This window comes from Urocitellus parryii, chromosome 9 (genome assembly GCF_045843805.1).
Source record: "Urocitellus parryii isolate mUroPar1 chromosome 9, mUroPar1.hap1, whole genome shotgun sequence".
Taxonomy (NCBI): Eukaryota; Metazoa; Chordata; class Mammalia; order Rodentia; family Sciuridae; genus Urocitellus; species Urocitellus parryii.
Genome location: NC_135539.1, coordinates 102986355 through 103003820, shown reverse-complemented (window position 1 = coordinate 103003820; position 17466 = coordinate 102986355). Strand labels below are relative to the sequence as shown.

The 17466-nt window shown below is 34.1% G+C and overlaps 1 protein-coding gene across 1 annotated transcript in view; it reads right to left on the bottom strand.

Annotated features, from left to right (window-relative positions):
* The window catches only part of Ush2a (usherin), a 748724-nt gene that overhangs the window by 727136 nt on the left and 4122 nt on the right, over positions 1-17466 (bottom strand). The window lies entirely within an intron of this gene.

The following is a 17466-nucleotide window of genomic DNA, read 5'->3' as shown; positions in this document are numbered from 1 at the left end:
GGCAATAAATGGCATATTTTGTTGGCCCATCTAGTTCCTCTACATATATCCAGAGTGTTATTTAGTCCAGAACCAATTGCAGCTTGCCTTTTAACATCAACTGGGACATGAGATTTGCTGACAAATATCAACGAAATCTGCAAATTCATAATAGGTTCCTCCTATTCAGTTTACAATTAGCTAAGTATACCTGAGCACACTGTAATGCTTGCTAACTTTCTCTTTGTGAATAAAACCATGTCTAACTTTGCTAGAATTGATTTTGTAGTATTTGGCCAGCAAACGTCCTCCCTCTTCTTTTCTCCTTATCTGATTTCTTTCAGAAAGATTTTTCCCTACTTCCCATCAATTTAGCCACTATGCTTTAAACATAAGAGTGTATCATTAACAGCCATTTTCTGGGGTTAGCTTTTTCACTGATAGGACTAAAGGACCCAACCACCACAACTGTGGAAGAGGAAAGGTTTATTGAAGGGCTTACGGTTTCAGAGGTCTTAGTTCACACAAAAGCAGCTCCATTCTTTGGGGCTTGAGATAAGGCAGAACATCATAGAGGAAGAGTGTGGCAGAGGGAAGCAGCTCATATGCTGATCAGAAAGCAGCGAGAGAGGTCTCCACTTGCCAGACACAAATTTATGCCCCAAAGCCACACCCAATTCCCACCTCCTTCAACCACACCCTACCACTTCAGGTACCACTCAGTAAATCCCAAACAGGGGATTCATTCAATAATTGGGTTAAGACTCTCACAACCCAATCATTTCTTCTCTGAACCTTCTTGCTTCCTTTCACATGTGAGCTTTTGAGGGACACCTCACATCCAAACCCTAACAGCCATTTTTGAATGATAGACAAGTCCTTTTTAAAATACTGTGTGACTTCCCATTTTGATAAAGATGGAGCAGACTTATTCTCCCCAGATTCTCTCTACAAATAAAATAAACCCTGAACACAACCCAGCAAACCAGTATGGGAAGACTATAATATGCTAAAGAGCAAAAACTTAGGCACCTCAGACATGGGGAACAAAAAGGCACGAAATCTATTTTGTTTTGTTTTGTTTTGAATTACCACACACATATAACCTAGGCAGAGCATTCTGGAAACCCCTAACCTAGAACTTCCCATAGGCATAGATTAAAAAACTCCAACAAAAGTCTGCTTCTAAGCCAGGCATGGTGGTACACACCTGTGATCCCAGCGGCTAGGGAAGCTGAGGCAGGAGGATCCCAAGTTCAAAGCCAGCCTTAGCAAAAGTGAGGTGCTAAGCAACTCAGTGAGACCCTGTCACTAAATAAAATATAAAATGGGACTGGGAATGTGGCTCAGTGGCCGAGTACTCCTGAGTTCAATCCCTGATATACTCCTCCACCCACCCACCCCCCAAAAAAAGTCTGCTTCTAGAAAAGAACCAGCAATATGACAGTTTACAACAGAGAACCTTTTGGGCAAAAAGTACTTGTTCTATTTCAACCAAATTCCATTAGAAAAAAACACCCAGAACCATCGGAGTCTCTCTCACAGAGCCCATCCACCCAACAGAAGTTAGCTATGGTATCTTACGCCCTTAAACAGCTGTATTGACAAGCAGGAGTATTATCCAATTCTCCTGCCAGGTGATGCTAATAAATCCAACTAGGGTTGATCTGCCACCCTCCTCTACTAGGTGAAGCAGGAGACTCTCCATTATGACTATAGGGCTAATTGTTATGTGACTGAGTTCAATGGATATGGGTGGCATTCTGATTCTGCTTAAAAGTATGAAAGCTGAGTTCCCATTCTCACTGGCACAGCAGGCAAGGCTAGTGAGTAATTCAATTACCTCTTCCCTTCCTTGTGAACTGGACCTGGTTGGCAGTAGAACCTCGATTCGCACTTGACATCAAAGAAGCAGAATTAGAGAGGATTATCTTGTGTTGACAATGACCATCAGGAAGATGACCATCTACCCCTACTCTGTAGCAACAAAGTGGTGGAAGCAATGAGTTCTCCCCCATTCTGATGGGAACTTGGCTCAGGAGACCAGTAAGATTGAGGTGGTCAGTGAGGAGGGAGGAGGGGAAGGGAAGGGGAGGTACTAGGGAATGAGATTGTTCAAATTATGTTACATCCATGTACAGATATGCCCCAATTAATCCAACTAGTATGTGTCAGCATCATGCAACAGTAAAACACGCATACACACAATGCTATATTGCCACTCACAGGAAACGAGGCAACACCAAGAGGTGGCCCACTTTCACCTGGATGTAAAGAGGGAAGCTGAACTTCCACTCTCCTCATCTACTACAATTTGAGTTAGGAACACTGAAATGAATCAGATGTTGGAACTACCTCCCAAAGATTTTAAAGGAGATAGACTAAAAATGTTTCAACTAGAGATTGTGATTTTTTAAAAAAATAAACTCAACTTATTAAAAATATATATATATATATTTAGTTGCTGATGGATCTTTCATTTTTTTTATTTATATGCAGGGCTGAGAATCGAACCTAGTACCTCACAGATGCTAGGCAAGTAATCTACCACTGAGCTACAACCCTAGCATGAATTCTCTTAAAATGATAAAAAGAGGAAATATCAGCAAAGAAATAGAAGTTACTGTAAAAATCTCAGTGGAAATTTTAAAAACATAAAACCATTGAAACAAAACACCCTAGTAAGCAGACTCAGTAATTAACACAGAGATGACAGAGAAGAGAATCCATGAACACAAATGCAGATCAAGAGAATTTATCCAGGCTTAACAAAAGCCAAAGAATTAATGGAAATAAAAGAGAGACTCACAGATCTTGGGACAACAGAAAATCTAACAGTTCTATAACTGGAGTTACAGAATGAGAGGAGAGGGTGTTAGTGAAATGTTTTCAAAGAAATAATGTCTGAAAACATAGCAAATATGACCACCCCAAAAAGCATTAGAATGTAAATAGAAGAGACTAAGCATATCCCCAAACAGAATACAACAATAGAAATTTATGCCAAGACATTCAACATTGAACTTCTAAAAAAAAAAAAAAAAAATTTTTTTTTTTGAAAGCAGCCAGAAGAATGAGGTAAACTTACAAAGGAATACCAATTTGATTGACAGCAGATTTCTCATCTGAAACAATAGAGGTCAAAAGGAATGTCACAAGTTTTTCAAGTATTGAAAAAAAAATATCAATTTTAAATTCAACAAAATGTTCTTTGGAAACGAAAGGGGCTGGAAATCAAGACATTCTAGAACTCATGGAAATTGGGAATTTTTGTTGTCATTAAACATACTCTATGACAAAGATTTTTTTTAAAGCATAAAAAGGTAACAAAGGTTTAGAATCTCAAAAAAATCAGAACATCAAAATCAATAAAATTCCAGGTAAATATAATTGACTTTTTTCCCGAGTTTATTAAATAATATTTAATGACTGAAGCAAAAATTGTAATACCATAAATATGGCACTCAATGTACACAAAGGGAATACTTGAGAAAAATTGTACTTAATATTGAAAATTACATGCCCTCTAGTAATTTGGTGTGCATTTTTATGCAAACATGGTTTGAGTTATATAAAATGAGTTATATAAAACTTCTGAACAAACTTTAGAGAATTAAAATCATTACAGAGCATGTTCTCTGACTAAAATGGATTCGAATTGGACATCAAAAATAGAAATATAATTTTTTTAAATCTCCAAATGCCTGGAAACTAAATAACACATGAGTCAAAGAGAAAGTTTTGAAGGAAATTTTTAAAGAACTGAAAGTGAAGACACAACATACTAAAATATGTGTGATGCAGCTAAAGCAGAGTGGAGATGGAAATTTATAGCACTAAGATGTAACTCTAGGAGTATGTGCAGAGGTGGTGTGAGAAGCTGAACCAACTGGGGCCCACGTGGGATTGCCTGTGTGTATACATGTTGAGTTTCCCATGTGAGTAGCAGTGGCACCTCCAATTCCTCACCAGCCTCTCTCTCCCTGCAGGTTTATTGAAGTAAAAATATCCATGGCAGTTCTGTGACAGATGCGAGAAGAAATGACATGAATCATTTGGAAATTGGTTAGGAAAAAAAAATCATCTTTCCCTTTGTGGAATTAGCTCTGTACAAATATGACTTAGGCATAGAGAATGTTATAGCATCAAAGACCAGGTCACCAAGGATGCTGCAGAAGCCATAAGGAAGCACAATATTGGAGTCAAAAATGCCACTATCACTCCTGATGAGAAGAGGTCAAGGAGTTCAAGTTGAAATAAATGTAGAAATGACCACAGAGCGAATGCAAAATATTCTAGGTAGCACTGTCCTCAAGGAAACTGTTATCTGCAAAAATATGTCCTGGCTTATGAATAGATGGATAAGTCATCATGATTATTGGGGATCAATTTACACTAACTGATTTTGTTGTTCCTGAGCCAGAAAAAGCAGAGGTAACTCATGCTTAAGTAATAGAAACATTGACTGAGACCACAACACAATAATACTGGGAGATTTCAATGTACCTCTCTTGCAGATAGGTCATTCAGACATAAACTCAGAAAAGACTCTTCAAACCTATGAGATAGCATCAATCAAAGGGAGCTAACAGACGTCTGTAGACTATTTCATGTCCCAACAGTCAAAATCATATTCATCTCATCTACTCATAGGCCTGCTCTAAAACTGACCACATTTTAAGACACAAAGCAAGTCTTAGCAAATAAAAAATAACTGATACAATCCTTTACATTTTATTAATCAGAATGAGATGAAATTATAAACATTGAGAAAAACCAGAGAAATCACATAAATGCATAGATAACGAACAATATAATTTTAATGATGAATGGATAGAGGAAAGATGTCAAAGTCTCACTGTTTGCAGATGATATGGCCCTATACTTAGAAGACCCAAAACACTCCACCAAAATTCTTCTTAGCTGATAAATACAGCCAAGTAGCATGACAAAAAAATCAACATATAAAAACAACAGCTACATTTCTCAGAAAACTTGGAATGGTGCCACCATTTGACCTAGCTATCCTATTATTTGGCTTATACCCAAAGGACTTAAAATCAGCACACTACAATGACACAGTCACATCAATGTTTATAGCAGTTCAATTTATAATAGCTAAACTGGGGAACCCACCTAGATGCCCTTCCACAGATGAATAGATAAAGAAAATGTGGTGTATACAAAATGGAATATTACTCAGCCTTTAAAAAGAATAAAATCATGGCATTTGCAGGTAAATGTATGGAGCTAGAGAATATCATGCTAAGAAAAATAATCCAATCCCCCCAAAAAACAAATGCCAAATGTTTTCTTTGATATGTAAATGCTAATTCACATTGGGGGTGGGAAAAATAGAGATACTTTGGATTAGGCAGAGGGGAGTAAAGGGAGGAGAATGGAATGAGTGTAGGGCAGATAGTAGAATGAATCAGACATTATTACCCTATGTACATATATGATTACATGGCCAGTGTGACTCTTCACCATGTTCAATCAGAAGAATGAGAAGTTATACTCCATTTATGTATGATGTTCCAAAATTCAATGTACTGTCATGTATAACTGATTAGAATTAATAAAAAACAACAACATACACCAATGATAAATCTACTGAAAAATGTATCAAGAAGAACAACTCCATTCTTATTATCCTAAAAAGAGAGAAAGAAGACAAGAAAAATTAAATACTTAGGAATAAATCTAACCAAAGCAGTAAATACTTTTACATGGAAAATTACAGAATAATGCACAACAATTTGAAGAAGATACTAGGAGATGGAAAGATCTCCAATGTCCCTGGATAGGTGAAGTTAATTTTGTCAAAATTGCAATATTACCAAAAATGATCTACAGATTCAATGCAGTCCCCATCAAGACACCAATAGCATTCTTCACAGAACTAGACAAGTCATAAAACTCTTTTGGAAGAATAAAGAACCCAAAATAGACAAAGCAATTCTAAGCAGTAAAAGCAACACCAAAAATAGCAAAACTTCCAACTTCAGATTATACTACAAAGCTACAGTAATAAAAACTACATGATGCTGCATAAAAGCAGGCACATAGAAAAATGGAACAGAATAGAAGACACAGACAAACCCACCCATCTACAATCATCTGATCCTTGACTAATGTGCCAAAAATATATATTGGAGAAAAGACAGCCCTTTAAACAAATGGTGCTGGAAAAATTAAGTATCCACATTAGAAGAATGAAACTAGATCCCTATCTCTCATCCTACACAAAAGTCAATTTGAAGGGAGTCAAAGACCTAAGAATTGAACTAGAAACTTTACAATTGCTAGAATAAAACAGATTATCAACACTCCATAATTTATAAGTAGGCCAAAACTGCATCAGTAAGACCCCTAAAGCTCAGGAAATAAAATAAAAAATAAAGGAGGTGGCATTAAACAAAAATCTTCTTCATAGCAAAGGAAACAGAATAAGGAGAGAGTAGAATGGAAGAGAATCTTAACCAGCTACTCTTATGACAGAGGATTAATATCCAAAGTACATAAATAACAAATAAATCTTAACACCAAATAACCCAATCAATAAGTTGGCATCTGAACTAATAGATGTTTCCTAAAAGAAGAAATGCAATGGCCAATAAATTTATAAAAATGATGTTCAACATATTTAGCAATCAGGGGAATGGAATTGTCGAGATCATTGTACTCTCATGTGTAACTAATAAAGAAAAGATAATAAAACTGCTTCTTATATTCACAAAAAAACCCTGCACTGAGATTTCATCTTACTCCAGTTGGAATGACAGTCAAAAAGAATATCAATACTAATAAATGCTGGTGAGTATGTGGGGGGAAAAGGAACACATACACTTTTTGTGGGATTATAAGTTAGTATAACCACTATGGAGGCTGGAACACAGGTACTTCAAAAGACTAGGGAAGAACTACCATCTGACCCATACATAGCACTCTTCAATATTTATCCCAAAGGAAAAAAATTCAGCATACATGAATAGTCATACATGCATACCCATGTTTATAGCAGCACAATTCACAATATCCAAATTATGGAACCCACCTAGGTATCCCTCAACAGATGACAGGTTAAAGAAAACATGGGCTACATACACAGTGACGTTTTATCCAGTCATAAAGAAAAACGAAATTATGCCATTTGCAGGAAAATGAATGACACTAGAGAGCATTATGCTAAATGAGATTAGCCAAACTCAGAAAGTTTAATTTTCTAGGGTTATATGTTTTATCTCATATAGGTAGAAACTAGAGAGAAAAGAAAGAAGTAAAGTCACCTCATGAAAATCAGAGGGAGAGTAGTAGACTAGAGGAAGGAGACTGGGAGAGGGAGAAGGGGAGAAAATTGTGAGCTGTGCATGTATGAATATACAACAATGAATCCCATTATTATGTAAAACTATAATGCACCAAGAAAAATTAAAAAACACTAAATGTTATACTTTATCTTAACACTAAGCTGAATTCAATTCTTACACTAAAAAGAAGAAATGTCTTGAGACATTATTCCTATATTTTCCACATTCTAGTGTTCCACAGCACAAGTTTCAGGAACCTTTGTCAAAACTCATTGACTATAAATGCATGCAGTTATTTCTGCACATTCTCTTCTGTTTCATTAGTCAGTGTGTCAGTTTATGTAAGTACCATGCAGTTTGATTACTATAGCTTTATAGTATGCTTTGAAGTCAGATAGTATGCTTTGAAGTCAGGTAGTATGACTGAATCTATATATCAATCTGTATAATATGGGCATTGTAACGATGTAAATTCTTCCAATTCATGAACCTAGGAAGTATTTCTATATTCATCTCTGTTCTCTTTAGTTTCTTTCAGGAAGGTTGTAGAATTTCCATTGCAGAAGTAATTCACTTCTTCAGTTAAATTTATTTGTAGCATTTTATTTTTGTAGCCACTGTGAATAAAATTGTTTTCAAGATTTCTTTCTCATCATTATTGGTGTATAAAAATGCTACTGGTTTTTGTATGTTGATTTGTATCCTACAATTTTACTAACTTTATTAATTCTTATAGTCTTGGTAAAGTCCAGGAGACTTCTGGACAGCAAAAGAATCAACACAGTGAAAAAAAATAACCTATATAATGGGAAAAATTATGCCAGCTGTTTGACATTTTTTTAGTATCTAGGATATATAAGAAACTGAAAACTCAAAAAAATAATAAACAGTCCAATTTTAAAATAGGCAAGTATGAATAGACACTTCTCAAAAGAAAAAATGGCCAAAAAATTTATAAAAAATGTTCCACATCAGTAGGGGTTTTGTCAATACAATACTGGATGAGATATAATCTCAAAGCTAAAATGGCAGTTACTTAAAAGATCAATTAAAAAATGCTAGGGAGGATACAAATAAAAAGAAATTCTTACACACTATTGGGTGAGACGTAAATTAGTACAAACATCATGTAGAATAGTGTGACATTCCAAAAACTAGGAATAGAACTATCATAGGATCCAGGCATCTCACTTCCGGGTATATATCCAAAGGAATTGAAATCAGTGTATTGAAAAGATACCTGCATGGCCATGTTTATTGCAGCACTTTTTATAGTACCCAAGATATGGAATCAACCAAGATGCCCAACAACAAATGACTGAATAAAGAAAATATGGCATTTACACATAATAAAATATTATTCAGCCATAGAAAAAAAAGAAACCCTAACACTTTTCATCAACATATATGGAAGTGAAAAATGATAAATTAAATAAATCAGGCACCAAAAGGCAAATACTACATGTCCCCTCTAACAGGCATATACTAAAGTCAATTTGAATGTACTACAATGATTACTAGAGGCTTCAAAGGGTGGGTCAGGGGAATATAGAGAAGCTGGAGAATAACAGGTACCAAAATAAAGTGAAATAGTGTTCCACAGCACAGTGGAGCAACTATAGTTCATAATACTCTATTTCATATCTCAGGAAGAACTAGAAGAAAGGAGCCTGATGACTGCAGACACATAGTAATGAGATGGAAATGTCGAGGGCACCGATTTAATCAGTACATATTGAAATGTATTGAAACATCATACTACACTCAAAGAGTTAGGTGTTAATCAAAAAATTTCCAAATGTTTAAGGAGATGGAAACTCTAATTTGATCATCACATACTGTATACATGTATGAAATTATCACATTATCCTCCATAAATATATGTAATTGAAATGATAATAATAAATACAAAGAACAACTATCTATGCAAGGCCTTTACAGGCTCAGTGCTCTCTAGTTTTCCAAATTTCTGGTGTCTTGTCGCTCTTTAATATTTATAAAAAACCTCTCCCCAAGTATTTTGAAATTCTCTGAGACTGTGGCAAGCATTTTAAGAAATTTAGTTATAATAGTTAGCATTCGACCTCCTGTGCACTCCCACAGAATTTGTCCCATCTGTAGTGTATTTCTTCCTTTTCTCTCTACCTCCTTTTCAACATTGAACCTAACCCCTGAAATTCCCCAAAGTGACAATACCCAGAAATGGTTACATGTAACATTTTTGCCAAAAAACTATAATAACATAAGGAGTTCTTTCTCTAGAAAAAAATGATATACCACATAATATTATACTGTTATGTTTATATATTAATTATGCACTATAATATAATCTGAACTTTTTGAAAACTTCTACCACAGTGAAATTGTCATGGACTGACCCTGCTCCTCAAGTTCCTGGACATCTCACCATGGTCCTGGGGTTCATCCACAAAATCCTACCCAAGTCACATGCCTTCCACCCCTACAGCCCTTTTTTCTTATTTCACTTCCTAGGCTAAAAATAGTTTGAGCACTAAACATAAAAAAAAATCTAATTACTTTTTTCTGCTTCTAAATCATTTCTTAGGATTATTTAATCCTCAGATCTTTAAAACAAAGAATGAAATTCTGTATCTAATATGAGCTTATATATTATTTATAAATATCATTTTTTCCACTGCTCTCATTAGATTATTAGAAAAAATAGTTAATCTATTAAAGCTTTGATTCTTGGATATTATTTCCTTTTTCTTTTTTTAACTTTTAACTGTTCTTTCTTTGCCTTATATAGACATGTACACTGGTGTCTGGGATATATCCCTTCAATGCATCCAGGACAATATAGTCACATGGAATACTTTTGAATGTTTCATTTCAGAGAGAGAAATACAAAAAGCAAACACTATGGGAAAATAAAACTATTCAAGTTCATGTTTAAATAAAGTCATATTCTCCATTCCATTACCAAGTGATACATACCATAGGCCAAACCCTGCCCTAGGTTATATGCACACTGTTCTTTCTTACTTTAGTGGGAATCGTTCATGTATAACTGAAGGCATCAGTTAGCCCTTTGGGCACAAAAATGACTACCCACAAAAAAACGCAAAAATAATCTAAGTCTTATTATACTTGGCTTTTAGGTGAAAATGACATAATATAAATGACAATTCCATTAGATAACAGGTATTAAAAGCACTACCATCAAATTTTAACCATTACAAATTTAACAGTATTACCATAGTGGCATTTTCAGGACAAGAGATTGTTGAAAAACTAACTGGAAATGTGAAAATACTCTTATTTTTATAGCAATTTTCAATTTTAGTCATGTATGTAATAAACACAGACTATATTTGTATACATTTTTCTTCCATATAGTGTACATTTTATAGCTACTGGCTGAGGATCATTTTCTAGCAGAAATAAATAACTGATGAACTCATGTTTAAATAACAGTTTCTAAATTCAAATGTTCATTTATTCATGGTTTCCTGTATGTCTTGATGGGAAGTATTCCCATAACAAAGGTCTTACCAGACATAAGTTTATGCTGTGAAATATTAGACCAATAACATTAAAACTTGTAAAAGGTAAACATCATAGTGTGACATGTGATGCTCTTTTTATACATATTAGCTCAACAAAATTCTTTTTGTGTATAGGTAGGATATATTGTGTATATAACTAATGACACTAATGGCTATACAGTTTAATAGCAATAAAAAGGTGAGATTAGAAGCAGGAAAAACAAAAACTTGAGTTATCTTTTGGGAGAAAAGCAAAACACTTCATAGCATCTAGGTAAACTTTTAAGCTAGTTTTCTTAAGATTTCACTTTTGTTTCAGTTTTTTCTAGCACACAATATAGTTATTTCTCAGTAACTCAGGCTTCTCACTTTTTACTATTTTCATGTCCATATGTTCTTCTGTTCCTCTTCTAGAGGCTTCTATCCTTCATCTTCTTCCAACCAAAATTCTATTTAACCTCCAGAATTCAGTAATATTAAAACTTCTTTACGCATCTTTCCTAACATGTCCTAATTGGAGTTGATAACTTCCTGCCTTGAATTGGGGTTATTTTCCTACATACCTCGTAGTCCATGAAAACAGGAAGTTGGGAAGAAATAATTCTTGGTGCCAACTTCAGCCCAGTAATGACATAATAGTGTGTGGGCATCAGATTGTTTCTAAAGCTTCTCAATAATGCTTTTCCTACAGTGAAGAATTGTGGACATGACCTGAGGTCTAGCTCATACATATAAGATATCAAAAATATGATTCTCTCCTAACATTTCCATTTGGGCAAATGAAACCACTATCCATGAAGTTATGCAAGCCAAGAAGCTGGGATTCATCAACAACACTCTTGTCCTCAAATCCCACATTTCTTCTGTCAAAAAAACCCTTTAATTCCTAAACTCCTTTCAAAGCTGACTAATTTGCATATGTATTATTGCCTTTGTAACCCATGATATATTTAATTCTCACTTGCCTCATGAGATAACTTCAGATAACTTGTCCCTCACTGAAGCCAAAGAAGTGGTCTTCAGTAAAATTTAAACTGCTTGTGTCATTTATTATCCTTACTTCTCTTCATCTCTAATCTTCTGTCTCATACAAAATATATTTCAATAGAGTCCCAACCCAGCCTCTACTAACAATGGTTCTCATTTCATATCAGAATCCACTTTGCCTGGTGCATTTGATGCACACTAGCTTTCTAGTGTCTCACATACAACACGTTTCCACTTACAAAGTAGAATTTTCACAATTTTCTGTGCACATAAGGAATAGTCTTCTCTCACTGCAGGAGTTACAGGTCATGAAATGCTTTATCTACATTTTCTTGACTTGTTCAAATTTATGGTGTAAGCTCAATCAGTCAAATTTATTTTTCCATTTTGTAATGGGTATACTAACATTTTGAGCTACATAATTTTTCTGAATTGCAGTTTTTAACTAAAATATCAAGAATTAACACCTTGCCTTCTGATTAAATATTGCATTTTAAAGTCACATGCAAAAAAATACATGCAGAACACCTCTTTCCATAAACAAATAGGAAAAAAAGTGTTTTCCTTTTGAAGGTATCAGGGTTTGTTCTATATGACATGGGCCAGGTGGGCAAGGGACTTAAAGGGATATTCTTTCTTTAAGCTACTATAGTCAAATGGGTTACATGAATCAGAAATATTGAGCAGAACTTCATGTAATATTACATCCTGTTAGACATTTAAACCACTTGTAGCAATGAAGAATATAGTTGCAAAATGTATTAAGTTTAACTATTTGCATACACTGTGTAAATATGTGAAGTATTAAATATTTATATTATAAATATGTACAAAATATGTACATGCACAAAAATTAGATTTATACTATAAATATTAGAAATCTATCTTTAGTTCTTGTGATGTTTTCTGGATATTTTTGTTTTTGTTCAGAGAATTTTTGAAAACTAATGATTCCATCTTCACAGTGACCTACGTTCATTGCAATTTATTATTTTTAATTTTAGGTCAGAGAAATTTAATAGTGCAAATTTAGGCAGGTAATTTAATTCCCCTCAAACTCAATTTTCTCTTCTCTAGAATGGGGATAATATAAGACAATGCCAAAAAATCATAATTAGCACTTGTAAAGTAAATATGTAAAGTGTTTCTTATAGGTCACATAAATCAGTGATCAATAATGGAAGCTATTATCATTTCTAAATGATCATCATGAAAAACTTAATTCTATTGATCAGATATTAGTTCCAAATAACCCAAAACAATCCAAATAACCTAGGTAATAGATGGCTAGATTGAGAAGCCTTTGCACAAACAATGTTCAATATACATTTGCATGCATACTTACAATATATACACACATATAGAGTTAATCATTAAAAGCAATGATGATCATTAAAGGAATAATATGGTTGAGATTCTCTTGGAGTGGGGTAATGGCTGAGGCAGGGTTCCTATGAAAATCCTCAAACACTAAGCTTTCTGAGCTGACAAAGTTCTGTATTATGTATGTTTTATGCTCCTTCTATGAATAGGAACATGGAAACACCCCCTGATTAAATATTGCAATTTAAAGTCACATGCAAAAAATAAGTGGTCTTCTACTAAGTGTGCTTATGGGCATATACTAGAGATTCATTGAGAGACTTAGTTTATCTAACAAATGTTGGTTAAATTGCATTTTCTTTTTCTCCAGAACTATCAATAGTTTTCCTTCCACAGATTGAATACATAAATCAAAAGAAATTACTTCACAAACTATGATTATGAAACTCTTATCCTTCATCTATTGATTCTTGACTTTATTTACACATACTTTTTTCCTTCATTGAATTGCATTAGAACTGCTCTTTTTTTCACACTGTTTTAGCTAGAAGCATCTGCAGCTCTTTTACTGTCAATGCTTCAAGAAGCCTTCCAAGTAGCATAGAAAATGTGAACAACCCCATTGCTAAATTATTTACTATGGTTCCATTGTTGAAATATTTCATCAGCTTCAAAAATTATAGTAGTTGATTTACTGAAATTCAGCATAATTTCTAGAAGTGACTATACTGATGATTTTTTGATGCTATATGTCCTATATAATGTGTAAAACTATGTAAAAGGCGAAGACTATTTACATTAAAAACTCTGACTTTTTACTTTTCTTTTGTTGTTGTTGTTGTTCTTTTTTAGATATTCATGTCAGCAGAGTGTATTTTGACATATTATACATACTGGAGTATAACTCCCCATCCTGTACATGATACATGATATGGAGTTCCACTGTGGTGTATTCATATGTGAACTTAGAAAAGTTATGTCCTATTCATTCTACTGTCCTATTCCCATTCCTTCTCCCTTCCCTTTATTCCTCTTTGTCTAATCCAATGAATTTTTATTCTTCCCTCCCTCATTGTGTGTTAGCAGCTGCACAAAGAGATTCAGGTTTTACTTTTAGAAGATTGGCAACTAAATACATATACACCCAAAGATTTTTTTCCCCTACTAATCCATAACAAAATGCTGAAATAAAATTATTTTACATAGTATAAAACTTTTTTAAAAAGAAAGGTCTCTCAATAACTACAATAGGTGCTGATCCAATATAAAAACTAAGGATTAAAAAAGACTGCTAATATTATCAGTATTCCCCACCTGATAATAAAAAGTATGAATTGATTTTTCCAGTTTTAGTATAAAAATATAACATAAGAAATTTAAGCTTGATATAATTAGAAATAGCCAATATATTAAACTCCATGTCAGATTCAAGTCCCTGAATGAATATTAATTTAAAAACTAATCATTTTCCAACAGGTTTCTACTTCAAAATGCTAGTTTTGAAAAAAGTGCTGCTAGATCCATCACTATAAAAATATTGAATATTTTTTGTTTGTTTAGGAAATTAGATCTCTGATGTTCAGTATGTCTGGCTCTTCCTGACATTTTTTCAGCCCAGATATTTATTTAAAACCATTTTTTTTCTGATTTGAGGGGAATTAGAATTTCATTTTTATTGTTGGGAAGCTGATAATAAGTGAACTATCTAAGGTATAAGATAAGAGTAGACTCATTTAATAATCTTATGTAACCAGGTGTTCATAAATTTAATTCTGATTTCTGGACCATTCCATGAGAAGAGATGTAGTTTCTCATTGGTTTGTTGTTTTTTTGTTTGTTTCTAAACACACATGAAAGCACACTATATAAATTCATCAACAACAGTGGTAGGGGTGGGGAAACATATACACATGTTAAATATGGAATTGCAACTGGACACTTGACAAAATCAGGTCATAATTTACAGGTTCTATCCTACACCTCACATGACAGAAGTCCGTAATCTCCATATTAAACAGTTTGGAGACATTACATCATAATGCAACAGTAGTTACATTTTATTTTAAAACTTTTTTTCTGAAAATGATCTTTCAACTATGTAATAAAAGAATAACAAGTTGCATTTGTCTCTATCCTGCCCATAAAAACCAATCCCAGATTGTTTTTATAGAAATACTAGGTGGCATGGGAAAGCAGAGAAAAGCAGGAACCTGATCATTAATTACGGCAGCTGGCTCTGTCATTCACTATCTCAGCAACTTTCCACATTCCAATTACTTGTGCATCATGGAACACTTCTCTTTTTCATGTGGGCCCTCATTTTGTTCACCTAATAAAATCATCTCATTACAAAAATGGCAAATTGAGTCAAGTGAATTTCTTGAAACTACAGAGTAGTATTACTCGAATTTTTTCCCAATTACTAATCTCTATTCCTCTCACTACTTCTTACATCTACTTTCAAGAACATTCCTTGTTAAATAATAAGGAATAATATGTAATATGGATTCTTATAATTTTCATAATATCTCAGATGCTCTCAGAGTGGTACCCAGTGTAAAGGAACCCTATGCCAATTTCCAGTTTAAATAATTATTCTTTAGTTTTCATATGAATGAACCCAGAGTCTCTTGATGTTGGGTACCCCTAAAATATTCAAAAAAGTATCAGATGAATAAATGATGGATCTGAATGTCCTTTCTAAAGTTTTATAATTGATTAGTTCTGTAATTTTAATACACAATATAGAATGGTTTAAAAACTATGCAAAAATAAGTACAAATTGGAAAGGATGTTTTCTCAAACAGTTAGGAAATAATGCAGGCTCATTAAATCATAAGTACTTTAACCTCTTCTTCAAAGAAGGGGAAGATTTTAAATTTATAAAGAAATTTTGCCTAAACTGGGGAATGAGTCATATTTGACTTGTATTGAAATGATAATGCAGATTTCAATAGGCATTCTAAGAGCATTTTACTCTCAGGAGAGGAATTCAGCCATGGGTACCTCTTTGCATTTAGATTTTAAACTTTCTTTGCAAGGCTTTTAATGTAATACTGCCTGCCAAAATCAGACACAGTTTCATACATAAAGCAAACAGAGACAATTAAAAAGGGGGGTTTTAATCATTGTTGATACAAATCTATGCAACAAACATCTTTTTGGCATCTTTGGGGGCAAGGGGGTGCTGGGGATTGAATTCAGGGCACTCAACCACCCCTCAAGGTCTCATTGAGTTGCTTAAGGCCTCACTTTTGCTTAGGCTGGCTTTGAACTTGCAATCCTCCTGCCTCAGCCTCCTGAGCCACTGGGATAACAGGCATGTGCCATTGAGCTCTGATCTTTTTGGCATCTTTGCATAATTCCTCTCTTTTGCAGTTTTTTATTTCCATATTTTTAACATTAAATCATGATTCTGTTGTCAATGTTGTCATTGCATGTCAATTCAATGAATGGACAACTTCAGGATATAGATAAACAAAATATACAATGGGTGCTCTGTTTGTTAACCCTTGAACAACTGGGAGGTGGACCTAAAACTCACGTGCTATAGGCAGGACTAATGTCAGACATGATCTACCCTTTGTGTGTCTTTTCCATCCTATTGGCATATAAATGCTGCTTTCTGCCAACTGTGTATACTCAACTCATATCCTCACTAAATTCTCTAAGGACCATGCTGACTGAATAATACTTTGCCTAAGGCTTCTTAAAATCAATTATAGTTACCTTTCTGCATTTATTTTACATGTTCTTCCTAAATATTTTAATGTACTGTTATGCCGATACATAGAAGATTTTCAATATAATCAGGCAAAACAAAGATGTGTGCAAAGTGTATTTAAACACTGAAGAATGATATCTATGTTGAACTAATACTTAAAAGTCAAATAATAATGCTCACAACCTTCTGGGGAAGTCTTCTCACTCTCTGGTTCAAGGCAAACATCCAGATAAAAAATTCAGAAATAAATTTCATAAAATTAAGTAGGTTGCAAAAGTCCTCTAATGTAAGTGGGGTGTTCATGGACCAGTGAGTGGGTGCCAGCAGAATCATGTACTAGGAACTGGTATACAAAAATCTCTAGTTTAAAAGGCAACGGGGCTTTGGCAGTATTAAGCCACTCGAGCACCCTGAAGAAACAAATAGAAATATTGTGCCTCTATTCCAGAGACTGTAAATACCAGACATCTCACAGCTCTCTCGGCCTTTAACAGTTTTTAAGGCTCATACAAACTGTGGTTGACAACTAAAATAATAATATAACACCTTTTGAGCGCCTCAAGTGTAAAGTTCATTTGTTCTAAGGTCACCATTTTAATGTAGCAGCCAAATTTTATTCACATCATCAGATGCT